Raw genomic sequence first — 16,169 nt, 5'->3', positions numbered from 1 at the left:
GTGTCCCCAGGGACGCGCGACAGTCCCCACCTGGCGATGCAGGCGCGGCCGCACGCCTGGAGACGGCTCGCGGGCGGGCGGCGGAGTCTCCGGGGTTTGTGCTTGGGGTGAATCAAGGTGGTTAAGCGCCTCTAAGTGCGGCCACGTGTGGGTTGAGGGAAGACTCCGGTGTGCGTGGTTGTCTGCATGGGGCTTGCAGTTGCATTTCTTCGGCATTCCAACTTGGGTTCTGTTGCATTTGTCATGCTCAGCTGTCGTCATGACTTAATATCCCCCAGATCTATGCGAGCCTGTGATATAAATCGGTGGCAGCCCAGATATAATTGCGCAGGATGTTCTTATACACCACCCATTTCAAAGCACACGTGTTTGCATTTATTTAATGAAGATGCAGCGGGGAGCAATGCAGTTTGAAAAAGCACAGAGGCAACTGGTTAGTCTTTTATTTGTCATCAGGGAGAGGTTGTTTCTAACCTGTTTTTGCAGGGGTAGGGGCCATTTTCCTTGTACATCGGAGCCCACTCCCCTTAAGGCCTCATTTGTTCTTCTAACAACCTTAGAAATTCTCCTTAGAAGCTGTGTACCCTACAGGCAGCCGGCTCAGTGTGTGTATATTGGGTAAGCGTCCGGAATGTACACCCCATCCTTCTCCACTGGTGTCCACAGTTTCAGAAAGTAAACAGAAGCTTTCAGGGAGGTATATGGTAAGTGAAACACTGCTCTAAACTTACAGAGAGTCTGTGACCTACAAACCCGGGGACAGGTGTCAGCTGATCTTCCCAGCTACAACACTGCTTTGTTGAATTCACTTTCGACAACTCTTTTAAACGTTTAAACGTCAATTTCACCATCTTCCATGTGGAAGGGACAGGAGTTGCTTTCCCCTTTCCGTGGTCGATGGCAGCTGAGTATACTGTGGGCGCCGGGCAAAGCCGGGCGTTAGAGAGTTGGTAGCAGGCAAGTTGAATCAGTCAGCTGTCTCTGCTGAGAGCTGGCAGCGGTCAGAACCGCATCCTCAAAATGCCCCTGGGAGACACTTCCCTGCGGAGCTCAGCCAGGGGTCTAAGGTTGGCCTCTCAAGGACATGCGTTGCCGAGTATCCACGGGATTCCTTAGGCCGAGAGGCTTTTGGATGACGGAGCGAGCACCCGCGGCTGCCAAAGGTTCTCTCCTAGGTATTTGATAATCAGATAAAAATATAAGGACAGGTGTCCGGGAAGGCAGCAGGGAAAGTAGAGTAAACGGCACAGAAAAGGAACTGAAATTGACCTTGATTGCCTCCATCTCGGGCCTGGAGCGGGCCTTTCCTGCTTATCTGGCTGAAATGCTGAAAGAAAAATCTCAGTTTACACAGAACCAAATCACCAAAGAGAATTGGAAACCCTCATCTGTGGCGCTGCCCGCAGGGCTGCCAGGAATAGTGCTTACCCCAGTGGCCTGAAATAATTCCGCATCTTGCTCAGCATCTCGCCCTGGGCTGGGGATTGATTTAGGCCACTGGGAAAACGAGGGCCCGGACTTTGCCGCTGAGCCATAGCTGCATTTCTCCGTTATGGGAGCCACTGGGATCAGCAGCTAGCAGAGAGAGACACATTTCCATTTAGGTGGGGGTTCTGTTTCATAGGAGAAACAGTGTGGTTGCTAAGACAGCATTTTATTTTTTCTCTTAAAACTTTCTTTTTTTCTTTCCACAGAGTATCCTTGTTCCCCGATCATATTTTTTGGAACTAGCCGTATGTGTTCCATCCACATAGGACCCTTTAAGGACTACGTTTTTGTTTGCAAGCATGGGGGAAACAGTGAATGATTTGTACTTTTCCTACTTTGCTCTCACACAAATGATGAATTTTCTGGAATATACGGCACAGAGAAAGTTTCTGGCGTCTGTGAAAAAAAAAAAAATGTCTGGTCCATCTATGGTGGGAGGACACAGGATCGTGGTACATACACACCTGGGTAGAATATGGAAATTTGAGGAGGATAAAAGACATGGCTATTTATCGCTTAATCTTTTCCTCTTCCTCTCCCTAATAATGTCTTCCTTGGAAGGAACCTTCATTAAAAGAGAGAATCCACCACCAGCTATCTGCTATTAAGTTTCAAATAATCTTAACTGTAACCTGACTCTGCCATTGACTCTCTTTATGGAAGAAATTTATTTATTGAATGCTTGGTACCTCACCGAACAATATTTGGCAAAGTAACAACACAAGCCATGCTCCCGTGTACCTGCTGCCACCACGATGGAATGTTTCCCCCAGTGCACTGATGTGTTTACTGATGCCAGGGTTCAGGTTCAATGGTAACAGTTGGAGAAGATGGGAAGGTGAACTAGGAAGAGGTGCCAAGAATGATGGATGGCAGAGCGTAGTCAGGGTTAGTAATGTCCTTATTTTCCCTCTCACTCTGAACCTTTGCCCTGGATAAGGGGGAGTTGAATTTAGCTTTAAGAAGGGATTAGTAAGAAGAGAATGTGAATGTTGGTTTGACAGGTGGGGTGGGGGAGGCCATTATAGCCCAGGGGCCAACAACCGCCCTGGCAGTTTCTTTTCCTCCCTTCAAGCCCAGCTAGTAGAGACTGCCCTTCCAGAAAATCCTGTAACCAAAGGTAAGCCGTTCTGAGTGTGACTCTAGTAACAAGTTGGTGAGGATGTTTCACTTATATTTTAATCTTTTTAAAAATGAAGGCGTGTTTAAAATTTATTAATAACTATTTTACAGATTAGAATTAATGATGGAGGATTTTTAATAAAAAATTTACAAATCTGCCATGTTTATTGTTTAAAGGATGTGATTCCAAGTGTGTCTTCAGCCTGGACCCTACCTTGACCCTGATGTAAACCAGCTCTGAAAGATGGACCGTGACTTACTCTATGTCAAAATGAGTATTACTCGCACCTTTGTAATAAAGCATTCAAGAAATTTTAAGAAATTTTTCTGCAATGACTATATTAAGAAATGTGGTCATAAGCTTTGCCGAGAACATGAGGTCAGCAGAAGAGAGTTCCAAAATGAACGGTTTTCACCCGGCTGGCGTGACTCGGTGGTTGAGCATTGACTTACAAACCAGGAGGTCATGGTTCCATTCCTGGTCAGGGCATATGCCTGGGTTGCCGGCTTGATCCCATTTGTGGGGCTTGCAGAAGGCAGCCGATCAATGATTCTCTCTCATTATTGATGTTTCTATCTCTCTCTCCCTCTCCTTTCCTCTCTGAAATAAAATAAATAAAATAAAAAGAATGGTTTTCAAAAATTTGAAGGTATCACCATGTGCCGATTCTGCGCTAAGTTCTTTACATGAATCCATTCATTGAAATCTCATTAAACCCATGTGGTAGTATTATAACCATTTTACAGGAGAAGAAAAGTAAGGTGCAGGGCATTCATGTGCCCAAGGTCATTCAAGATGGGCATGGTTGAGCAAGGATTCAAACCCAGGTTGGTCTGGCTTGTGAGGTGGTTCTCCTTATTACCCTCCTGCTTTGGAGCAAGAGTGAGAGCTTTCAAATGGGGGGAGGAAGCCTTCTGGGTGGAGAGCAAGAAGGACTGTGAAGGTGACTTTTCTCATTGTTTAGAATGGCTGCCTGGATTGGATGAATGGTAATGCTACTGTCTGGCATGAAAGAAACGGAAGAAAAAGAGTAAATTACAGAGGTTGGGAAGATAGGTTCATTTAGGAGATGTTCAGTAGGCAGCTGGGTAACACAAGTCAAGAACTAAAAATTAATGAGTTGATAAGTACAGGCATACCTCGGTGAGATTGCGGGCTTGGTTTCAGACCACTGCAATAAAGCGAGTACAGCAATAAAGCCAGTACAGCAATAAAGCAAGCTGTAATCTTTTTTGCTGGTGGAGGGTCTTGCCTTCAATTTGTGAAAAATGCAACATCTGTGACGCATGATACAGTGAAGCACAATAAAACGAGGTCTGCCTGTAATTGGCACTGTTCTCCTCTGACAGTTATTGCTCAGTAGCGCCTCCTTTTGAGACTCGCACTAGTCATTCAAACCCTAAGTGCCAATCTTGTCGCCATCTTCTCTAGCTCACTCCCCTGCCTTCATCCAGGACTACTGGTTTATCTGCTCCTCCCCCACATGCTGTCCCCTGCCACTGTTCCAGGCAGCTTCATCCTGGCCTCAAGCCTTTCTCAGAGGCATGACCTTTAATCCTCAAGTCCTCAGACACAACCTGGACCTTACCTTGAACCCAACATAAACCAACTCTGGAAATGCGCCTTGACAACCCCACTCTTTGACAACACTGTCTCATCTTCCCCACTCGCTGAACAAACCATCTCATATCAAAGTCTCCATTCCTTTGATGCCCCCTTGTCCTCCTGGCCCCACCCTGCCTGGCCCAGGCCCTATGAGTCATTGCTACCACACTGTCCTTTCCATAGTGACCTCCGGGTGCATTTGCCCACCCGGTCCCCAACCCCAAGCCTCCATTTCTCATCCCCCATTCCTAGGAAGCCCCTGTTGAGAAATCACATCATTTTCTAGTTGCCATTGCAAATCATGGGAGCAGAGCTCAGACTCATCCCTCTACTCGGCACCACAGTCTCTTTCCAGTGACTTCCAGTTGCCTGTGACTGTCCCCAGGCTCCTCTCAGCCCCAGTTCCTTCCTACTGGGCTTGGTCTTCTCTCTCAGAAAGGAAAAGAGCCAACACATGGGCCACCTGCCCTCTCTTTCCTCTCTTCAGAACTTAGCATCAGTTCTCATGTTCTCTCTCCTCACCCACCCCAACCCCATGGAAAAGACACCCCTTTCCTCTCCACGTTCTGGGTCTGTTCCTTCCCTCCGTGGAATGTGCTGTAATTTCTTCCATCTGTCAGATGTGCGCATGTGTCCTCCGTGTGAAAACAGTCCTCATTTGCAGGTACTGCTTTCACTTCAAGTCCCTGGTTCTGCCCTTGAAGCTGCAGACTCCTAGGGAGAGTATGTTACGTTCGAGTGTTGACCTCCCACCACTCCTTGTGCCCCCCAATTTGGGTTCTGTCCTCCCCAGTGTAGTGGAGCTTGCCTAGCCTTTGGGGACCTCCTAGTTAACATCTATAATGGCATCTCTTCAGTTCTTGTATTGCTGAAGGCAGCTGGGAATTTGACCCGTGAGCACATACCTCCCTTGGCTTCTGTAAAACCCGTATGTCTCGCCTCTCCTCTGCCTCTTCTTCACTCACCACTTTGGCTGGCTCATGTCCTGTGTAGCTTTCTCCTTATCCCTTTCCAGTCTCCTTAATTTTAGGCTACCCTTTGTGTTCTAGACATTAGCTTCATGGTACCAGAATTTTATGTAATTGCTGGATACCTGCTAGCTTATCTTGCACTCCTGTCCTTGGCATGAAGAGTCTAATTTAGAACTAGTCTAGTTCCAGTGTAAAAACACCAGCTGGGCCTTAGTTAAGTCTCAAGGGCAGTGCTGTGGTTTCTCCCCCTGACTTGTCCCTTGTGGCTCTCTGCTTGCTCTTCCTAATGGGCAGGGCTCCACGGAGACTTAGCATGTGTCCAACGATGGGGCTCACAGAGGGTTTCAGGGAAAGTTCTAACAACGAGAAGGTGTGAGAGACTAAAGGGAGGCTTAAAGGAGGTGGTCAGCTTGAAGACACAGAGTGGGTTGCAGGTCTGTCCTGAAAACCTGGCACCTGAAACAAACCACAGCATGTGTGTGTGTGTGTGTGCACATGTGTATATGATTACTTACTGGGTTGGATTTGGAGATACAGAGAAGCAAGGCTCAGACCTTTCTCTTAAGGCTATAAAACATCTCAAAAGAGGTAAGAGATAAAAAAGACAAAGTACATGGGTGACCATTACAAGTAGCAAGTAAGTGTCAAGAGTCCTAAGAGCTCAGAGGGCAGAGTGGTTTTGTGGGCTGCTGGTCGAAGCTGTTTTGGGGGATCAAAGGCATATTGTTTAGCTCTGGGATAAAGTGGAAGGGGCATCCTCCCAGGCATCTGTAAAGGAGTGGTCTTCAGTTAAGAGACAGAAGGAATGAAGGAGTCCGTGTCTGTGACTGAGACAGAGGAGACCTCTTGGAAAAGAGGTCCCTGGGGTCTGGGGAAACAAGATGATAAGCTCCTCACTCTCGTGGTACACTGCAAATCAGAATGCTTTATTCTGAAGACCGGAAGATACTGGGGCAACTCAGTATTTGAAATAGCACAACTTGGGGGTGGCAAGGGAGCATGAAAGTATATTTGGGAGTGTTGGTACTGAGATGGTAAGCGTTGTGAAAAATGATGGGATGATCTTTCTCTGAAGAGCTGAATAACGAAGGGAGGCACACGATATTGCGGAAAGCACTGCTAAGGAGGACACAGCTACCAGATGATGATCGCGGAAGGACAGAAAAAGGAAACCAATTTGTAGGCAGTAAAAGAAATGCCAGTTCCAACTGGGGGAGGAATGGTTCCCAGGGCTCTGGGAAGGGACATGAAACCATAGCCAGTAATAGAAGAGGCTTTCTTCCAACTGAGTGACATGGGGATGCTCTGTCCTTGCTAAGGGGTGCAGTCTCAGCCCATGTGTCACCTCAACAACACACTTCAAAGCCCTCGTTGGGTTCTTTTGCACTCATTTCATTCCAGATATTAAAGTCTTCTTCCTTTCCTTACACATGCTCTCACCTTTTTGTCATCTCTTGCATTTCACTATTACTTTCACATGGCAAACACTTAAAAATAAAAAATAAAATTTTAAATTGATTTCAGCGAGGAAGGGAGAGGGAGAGAGAGAGAGAAAGAGAGCTAGAAACATCAATGATGAGAGAGATTCATTGATCGGCTGTCTCCCGCATGCCCCACACTGTGGATCGAGCCCATAACCCCGGGCATGTGCCTGGACCTGGAATCGAATTATGACCTAGTTCACAGGTCAACACTCAACCACTGAGCACACCGGCTGGGCATGAAAATCACTTTTTAAAGCTCCCTGAGAAGTAGGCACAGCCCATGGGGCAGTCTGCTCAGGTGCAGGGAGGAGGCACTCGGCAGATAGCCTCCAGCTGCTGCGACTTCAGCTCAGCCGTGTTCATGTCAACGGTATGTCGCCCAGGACATCTCCTACAGATAAGAGGCAGCGTGTGCATCTTGCAGCCTCCAACACAAAAAAGGAACCAGGGCACTTGGTAGGTCTCTTGGATTCTGGAAGCAACACAGACACACTTACTAATAGAAGCTGTTCCAGCCCCTACACTGAGTGACATGGAAGATGGGCTGCCCGCTCTGAGAGAGTTCAGAGCAGGAAGGCCTTTGCAGGAGGCCCGGGCTGTGCTGTAAGCAGCCCTGCCTCTTGGGCCCTGTGACCAGGCAGATTCTTTGGTGTTGGTGTCTGCTGTCAGGGGTGAGAAAAGATACAATATGGAGACTATGGCAAGCCCTAGTGGAGAATCACACTGAAGGTCTATGGGGATCTGAAGCAAGGCCATGTCATTTGCAAAAGAGAATGTTGTAGCTTTTGAGAAGCAGTTCCTGGTAAGTTACTTGACCTTGACAGAAAAGGAATGCTTGACTAGAGGACATCAAGTGACATTCATCTAGAATTTCCCATCATGAGCTGGGTCTCCTTCAACCTGCTAAGACAGTGTTCTCAACCTTCCTAATGCCGCGATCCTTTAATACAGTTCCTCATGTTGTGGTGACCTCCAATTTCATTGTTACAAATTGAATATAATGAAAGCATAGTGATTAATCACAAAAACAATATGTAATTATATATGTGTTTTCCCATGGTGTTAGGCGACCCCTGTGAAAGGGTCGTTCGACCCCCAAAGGGGTCGCGACCCACAGGTTGAGAAACGCTGTGCTAAGGCAAAGACAGATCTAGAAGCAGTCTATTGTGAGACGGACACAGTAGGTCCAGGATCAAGCTGGGCAGGACAGAAGGCATGAGTAAGCTGCAAGAACGGGTCGCACCAGTACCCTTTCCCCAGCTCTCACTATGGGAAGATGGGGTTCCCATAAACCCAGCTGAAGGAGGGATAAAAGCCTGCATTCAATTTATAGCTGGACAGGCTCAGGACCCAGAGGAAGCTGCAGATGAATGGAGGCTGCATTACACTTGGGGGGAAGACTTTCCAGGGGCCAGAGCTGTGAGTGGTGAACCTGGTCATCTATTTTGTGTGAAAGGGGCCTGAGGTGGGACTATATGTACACTTCTGGACAATGGTAAACAGCCTGGCCATCTGGTCAGGGGCCTGGAAGGGACAGGACTGGAAGACTAAAGATGTGGAGGTCTAGGCTAGGGCCATGTGGATGAATATTCAGTGATGGGCAGTATGTGTGGAGTTTTGCACTGCATGTCTATGGCTTCCATGGAAGAGGCAAACCCAAGCAGATGACAGGACTCCGCCAGGTGATGGCAGCCATCCTTCCTCATCAGCCAGCCCCGCCCTAAAGCAAGGGCCACATGAACTTGTGGCCTCAGTGGCAGAGATGGAGGTTCTGCATGGCCCAACAGGAAGGGCTCCCAGTTATCAAGGCCAATTAAGCGACGGCTGCCTCTGTCCCACCTGCCAGCAATAGGAACTGCTCCTTGAGGACACCAATCACCCGCTTGGCGGCAGGTTGACCACATGCAGCCCCTTCCAGCCTGGCATAGCCAGTGTCCTCTCTAGGCTCAGGCACCTGGTCTGGGTATAGGTTCACCTTTTCTGCCCACAGAGCCTCGGTCGGAGTCCCCGCCTTCCAGGGGCTATGGCATGCCTGATCCACAGGTGTAGAATCCACACAACAAAGCGTCCGACCGGGGGACCCACTTCACAGTGAAGGAGGCGCCAAAGGGAGCCCTGGCCATGGGTCTTATTACAGCCTGCGTCTCCACATCCCTCTGTTATCTATGAGGAGCTGGCCTTGTAGAATGAGGAAATGAATGGTCTCCCGAAGGCACAGTTTGCAGGTAATAATCTGCAAACAGAGCGAGTGTGGCCTTCAGGATGCAGTGCATTCACTAAATCAGACTTCCAGGTAGCATGATATTCCAAGTTAGGAAGAACATGTGGGCCTGGGAACTGACTGGTGGGATCGAGATTGCCCACTTATCATCCCATCCCAACGACTTCCTCAGCGTCTTTATCCTCTCTGTCCCCGCAGCTCTGCACTCTGCAGGGTTCCCAGTGGACCTCACTCTTGCAAGAGGACAGTGAGAGTCCCGTTGAACTGCAGATTCTGGCTGCTGCCTGGCAGTTCCGTTGACTCCTTGAGCCCCGGGATCAGCAGATGAGAAGAGGAATCACCATCCTGGCAGGAAGAGTTGACCCTGGTGAGCAGGAAGAGGACAGTGGGGACAGAAAGGAAGATGTGCAGAACCCAGCTGATCCATTGGATGCTTCCTGGTTCTCCTCAGATCCCTTGTAGCGTAGAGCGAGGGGAATGCAGATGCACAGAAGAAGAGGGAGAAGATAAGCATTTGCAGCCCCATGACCAACTGCAGAGACGGGGCACCTAGTTGCCTTATTAACTGTCCTTTTCTGAGCTTTCCCTCAAGAAGACAGGTCAATGGCCTGACCAGTGTGGTTCAGCGGTTGAGCTTCAACCTATGAAACAGGAGGTCAGGGTTCGGTTCCTGGTTGGGCACATTCCTCGGGCTGCAGACTCGATCCCCAGTAGGGGGCGTGTAGGAGGCAGCCAATCAGTGAATCTCTCTCATCATTGATGTTTCTATCTCTCTCCCTCTCCTTTCCTCTCTGAAGTCAAGAAAAATATATTTTAAAAAATAAGAAAGAGGAGAGGTCGATGGGAACTGCTCCCCAACGTGTGGACAAGGCAATGCCTGCAGTGGAAGGGGAGGCTGTGTCGGCCATGGCTGCACCCTGCTCAGAGCTTCCGTCAAGAGAACCCGCTGAGAGGAGGGCGAGAGATGAACAGGCTCCAGCCGCTGCACCTCTGGTCCTGGCAGGGCTTGTGCTGAGGCCACGGTCTTCCTAGACCACCTCCGGCCAGCTGCTGGGCACAGTGGGCTGAGGGAGCCGGGCCATGCCTCCTCCGCCAGGCTGCTGTGTTCTGCGCTCCCCATCGACTTGTCTGAAGCGTCTTCAGGGTGCACTGCGGTCTGAGGTTCCTCCACTCTCCCACCCCACCCCACCCCACCCGCTTCCTTCCTGCTTCCTTTCGCAGGTTTCAGACCTGCCTCCTGAACAAGAGGCTCACTCTCCCCACCACTCCTGCTCCTTCCTTTCGAATGTGTTCTCCCTGTAACTCTTTGGCACATCGGATGTTGTCCCGGCATCTGCTTTTCGGAGACCCTGAGCTGAGACGACCAGTGATCTTTTCGAAACACGCACACGCGTACACCCACTCACACACACTTTTGCAGGCGGGCCTTGGTCAGAGAGATGACAGTCTTTTCAGAACTTCATAAAACCAAATTGAAATTCAGATTTCATGATTCTCAAAAACGAAAGAGAAACTATATACTGATACGAAAAAATCCCCAAGATCTATTAGCTGGGAAAAAATGCAAGATCCAGACCAGTATATGTAGCATGCTGTATGTGAATGTATGTAAAAACCTGTAAAGATATAAATAAATAAATAAATAAATACATACATACATAAATAAGGCAGGGGGGCAATGCTCACTAAAGAGCATTTTGATTTGTTTTTATTTTAAGCCTTAAAATTGTACTGCTTATGAATAATTAAGTTGAAATGTCAATTTTTAGCATTTTAGTGTTTCTTTCATTTTTCTATTCATACAGCACCTAGTTCATCATTATCATTTGGTACAAACAGCCCCACACAGCTAGTACCATTTACATACTAAATTCACAGGACAAATGAAAACACCATGGGAGAATTATACAGTTAGACACACATTGGAAACTCACTGATTCAGACCCTGAATTGCACTGAATGGAGAGGGAGATGGATGTTTCTGGGTTTAATGATTAGTGCATGCTAGTAATATTTGTGCATATGAAGAGGCATTTCGGACCTTTTAGGGTACCTAAAGTATTTCTCTTTGTGCTTCCTAATATTTGAGTTAGTGGATAAAAACTTTTAAAATATATATATATATATTTTATTGTTTTTTTTTTACAGAGAGGAAGGGAGAGGGATAGAGAGTTAGAAACATCAGTGAGAGAGAAACATCGATCAGCTGCCTCCTGCACACCCCCTACTGGGGATGTGCTGGCAACCAAGGTACATGCCCTTGACCAGAATCGAACCTGGGACCCTTCAGTCCTCAGGCCGAAGCTCTATCCACTGAGCCAAACTGGTTAGGGCAGGATAAGTACTTTTATATATATATATTTTTCAATTACAATTGATAATTCAATATTATATTAGTGTTAGGTGTATAGCATAGTGGTTAGATGTTATTATTTTAAAAATCAATACTTTACATGTGATTAAATAGAGCTGCCAGTTGGCATAGGATTCGGTAACATGGGTACAGCAGTCAGTGGACCTCATGAATTTCAGACACTCGAGCGCTGTGTGTCCTGATTGGACGAGGACTGGCTGGGTAATCCAGATGGCATGAGTGATTTCGGACTCACCAAACGATGGTTTCAGCGACTGCCTGCCTGGGACGGAGTGGACACTCCGCAACCTCCCGCTGTACACCAGTGTGCCAGTCCTGCCGTGTTTGCTGCCCTGAAAAGTTTTTGCTATTTCTCAAAAGAGGTGTGCACCCCATTTCCTCTTCAACGCTGCAGCCTGGGCTCAGGTATGCCTCATTTCCACACCTCACATCCATGTTAGTTCCACACCTCTTCATCAACGCGCAGGCAAGAATTCCTCAGTGACTGTTTTCAAAAGACGCTTGTCCCGCCTTGCTGGTGTGGCTCAGGGTTGAGCTTCGCCCCATGGACCAAGAGGTCCCCTGGTCAGGGCACGTGCCTGGGTTGTGGGTTCAGTCCCCAGTAGGGGGCATACAGGAGGCAGCCAATCAATGTGTCTCTGTCATCTATGTTTGCTCTCTCTCTGAAATAAATAAAAATATATTAAAAATTAAAGATGCTTGTCTAGCTACACCCTCCCTTAAAAACATCTCTGAGTGAGGCTCCATCACATAGATTCTAGCAGCCTCCCCAGCGATCCCAAGGTGTTTCTCTGGCGCACAATCATTTCTGTAGGGCAAGTTCTAAGACTCCCCTGTGACAGTCACTGGGGACACGTGCTAACTATCCACCTGTCCAGGTCACTCCCTTGGTGAATTCTTACTCACTGAGTTTGAGTTGAGGCTCAGGAATCTTGTGGGTTTTTAACAAATCCTTGCCCAAGGATATGTTTTTATTGATTTTAGAGAAAGAGGGAGGGGCAGAGAGAGAAACATCAATGGGTTGCCTCCCATGCACCTTGACCAGGGGTGGAACCTGAAACCTAGGTGTGTGCCCTGACCAGGAATAAAACCTGCAACCTTTTATTGTATGGACAGCATTCCAACCAACTGAGCCACCTGGCCAGGGCTCAGGAGTTTTTTTTGTTTTGTTTTGTTTTTAAATATATGTTATTGATTTTTTACAGAGAGGAAGGGAGAGGGATAGAGAGTTAGAAACATCGATGAGAGAAACATCGATCAGCTGCCTCCTGCACATCTCCCACTGGGGATGTGCCCACAACCCAGGGATGTGCCCGCAACTCAGGTACATGCCCTTGACCTGAATCGAACCTGGGGCCCCTCAGTCCGCAGGCCGACACTCTATCCACTGAGCCAAACTGGTTTCGGCAGGAGTTTTGTTTTTAATACCAACTTTTGAGTGGTCTTATGTGGACTACCATAGAGTCCACAAATTGACAAAATAAATTCAAAGTTGCCTCATACTAGTGATCCTAATATGAATTCACTTCTCTTGCATGAATTCTCTCTCAAAGTTCTTTGATAATTATAAATAACTAGATCAGTGGTTCTCAACTTTCCTAATGCCTCGACCCTTTAACACAGTTCCTCATGTTGTGGTGACCCCCAACCATAAAGTTATTTTTGTTGCTAAATTCATAACTGTAATTTTGCTACTGTTATGAATCATAATGTAAATATCTGATATGCAGGATGTATTTAGGCGACCCCTGTGAAAGGGTTGTTCGACCCCCAAAGGGTCTCGACCCACACGTTGAGAACCGCTGAACTAGAGGCTCCCGTCACCACCACTGTGCTCACCAGCCATGAGCCCGGCTTCTGGCTGAGCGGAATTCCCCCTGTGGGAGTGCAATGACCACCAGGGCCAGCTCCTGCATTGAGCGCCAGTGCCCATCATAGCGACTGATTGTTCCACTGTTGGGTTGATTTGCATATTAGGGTTTTATTAGATAGGATATCCTCATCATTTAAAAAGCATAATTCAAAAGTACTATGTAAGGGCATGCCTACTAAGGATGAGTGTACAATAGATAGTGATACTTACAAAATAAAACAAGCCATTAGGGGGTGGCCTTGAAATCTACACCTTAACAAAAATCTGATAACTCTAGACAAGCTGGTGGACATGTATGGTCTCCATTCCTTGCCCAAGGTCTCTGGAGTGTGGACTCAGGGAATTGTGCTGTCTTCGGGATCTCTGGCCTTGAGAGATCTGCCCCCTCTTCCAGGGCACAGGGCCTTGGCTAAGCTGGGAAGAGCTTAGGGTTACCACCCAGCAAGGTGCTCCAAGCCCCAGCTCCTACAACTTCCAGATAGTTTAGAACTGTAGCCTGATCCTGCTGGCAAACTTTGCATGGCTCTGGACTGGCGGGCACTGTGGCAGCGGGCACACGGGCCTACCCCCTGCTCCTGATTATGGGCACCTGCATTGACTGGCATCTCTGCCTGTCATTCCTGGGGACTAGAGCAGCGTTAAGACAGGAGGGGCGTAGGTTTGAACACACAGGAAGGGAATGTGTCCAAATGATCCTGGGCCCACCCCTTCCATATTTCAAAAAATAATTATGTCAGATAGGTGAAAAAAAAGATTTCTTTTCTATAATTTTGAGCAAATGGTTTGTTGACTACTGAATCACATATATCTTACGAGCTCCTCTGTCCAAGTAAAAGCTGAATTTTGCTAAAATGTCTGTAGCCTTTATGCTCATTTTCATACTGATTATAGTGTATATTTTGTCTTTGATTTGTGTCTTTGAGACTGTGTACAAGGACTGTTTCAGTTGGTGGCTCTCTTTCATCTCAAAGGCCACATGTTACTTTCCCCCAAAGTATGTCATTCTTTTGGGTTGTTCCATGTTAACGAAATCCATTAATTAAAAGACTTTAAAATGTTAGAAAAAGTCTTACCCCTCCTTACAGCTATTTTAGTGATGTGAATGCAACCTTCAGGGTTTCCGTGTGTTCATTTACTCAGTGTAGACGTAGTAGATGTCTTCTGAATAGAATGCCTCTAACTGGTATGGAGTCATTAATCACCTGCCCCCACTGGGTTAGGGAGGATAGATACTAAATCAACGTATCATTGAAATGTTCTGTGCTATATAAGCAAAAGTACTGCTATAAAATAATATCAAGGGACATTTCCATTTATATATCAAGGTCAAGAAAGGCATCTCCATCCATCCATCCATCCATCCATCCATCCATCCATCCATCCATCCATCCTTCCAACAGATATTGCTCAGATGCCTCTGTAATAGAATGACCTTTAAGCTGAAGGCTGAGAGGAGATATTTGGGGACATAAAGAGGACATCAGCTGGAGATGAGGAAACGACTTTGAGCTAGAAAAGAGCTTCATGCACAGAAGGAATGAATACAAGCCAGTGTGCTCAGACTCACTGAGCAGGGAGAGATGCTAGTGGGGAGGGAGGCAGGGACCAGACCTGCGTGTGATCTTACTCTAAGAGCTCAGTAAGAAATGATGACTCTCCCGTCACTCTCCCCATGACTGGGGTAGGGCAGAGACGGGAAAAGAGGAAGAAGCATAGCTTTGGAAAGAAAACATGAAAGGCTGCTAAGTGCCAGCCTCTCCTACCGATTCTGACACCCCCCCAAAGCAAGATATGAGCCCCCTGCTACAGAACGGTGGCTTTCAAACTTGAGAAATGTTTTTGAAGGAAAACAAAAATTTACCCAGACCTCTCTCCCATGGCTATTTAATTAATTTAGATTTAATTTGAATATACAATCATTGTTTAGCTGTAGTTAAATATGTAAACCATAAAATAAGGTATACCTCCCTATGCTTATTTAGAACATAAACCCAACATAAATTGAAAGCAAGTAATACTGAAATTAACAACCTGTTTTTTTTTTTTTTTAATGTGACAGATGACGTTTGGATGGAATGAAATCTCTGCTTGCATTTTAACTCCCATCCAAGTACTAACCAGGCCCGACCCTGCTTAGCTTCCGAGATCAGACGAGAACGGGCACGTTCAGGGTGGTATGGCCGTAGACTCTGCTTGCATTTTAAAGTCACGGCACTGTCCACAGAGACGCAGCTTCCCTGACTCAGCACAGCCGATGCCTCGAGGACTCCTCTGCGGATGGATTAGGAAGCCTTTCCTTGGACAGTGAGCTGGCACCATTTGGCTATTGCTTGATGGAGATGCATCACCTAAATCAGGGGTGGGCAAACTTTTTGACTCGAGGGCCACAATGGGTTCTTAAACTGGACCGGAGGCCCGGAACAAAAGCATGGATGGAGTGTTTGTGTGAACTAATATAAACTCAAAGTAAACATCATTACATAAAAGGGTACGGTTTTCTTTTTTTTTTTTTTTAGTTTTATTCATTTCAAACGGGCCAGATCCGGCCCGCGGGCCGTAGTTTGCCCACGGCTGACCTAAATAATACGTCTGCCTCTCTCCTCATGAGGTAGAGTCAGTGCCAAGTCAGCCTACACATCAACACCAGAGAGCCCTGAAACCAAGTCACTGTCCATAGAGATGGAAAACCCTAGAAAGAATTACCAGACTCCTTAGAACAGGTGGGAAAACCTCCATGGGTACGGGGACTTCTGTTTGGACATCAGCTCTACATATGAGAGTGGATTATTCCTAGAGGAGAAAAGGGAAGCTGTAGAGCCATGGGGACAGGATACACCGTTCCTTCTCACATTCCAAAAAGGGATTCTTGGGATGGAAGGTTTGGGAGGGTCCAGAGGGATCTCTAAGATTTGAGTGTAAGCAGAGACCAACGAGGGTGTGGTCCCAAGTGCCTGTGGTTCCTGCTTCTGGGACTCAGGACAGACGAGATGACAAAGAGGCCACTGAGAGGTCTCTGCCCACCCAGCCATG

At 47.2% G+C, this 16,169-nt stretch overlaps 1 long non-coding RNA gene across 1 annotated transcript; it reads left to right on the top strand.

The window, feature by feature from the left end:
- Positions 1-1,139: 1,139 nt before the first annotated feature.
- Positions 1,140-10,157, top strand: LOC132219886 (uncharacterized). The gene is made up of 3 exons (XR_009449627.1): positions 1,140-2,608; positions 9,091-9,259; positions 9,690-10,157. It is a non-coding gene; the product is annotated as an uncharacterized LOC132219886 (long non-coding RNA).
- The last annotated feature ends 6,012 nt before the right edge of the window (positions 10,158-16,169 follow it).

The sequence above is a fragment of the Myotis daubentonii genome, chromosome 17, assembly GCF_963259705.1.
Source record: "Myotis daubentonii chromosome 17, mMyoDau2.1, whole genome shotgun sequence".
NCBI lineage: Eukaryota > Metazoa > Chordata > Mammalia > Chiroptera > Vespertilionidae > Myotis > Myotis daubentonii.
Note: the sequence above shows the minus strand (reverse complement) of the source record. Positions and strands in the feature narration are given on the sequence as shown.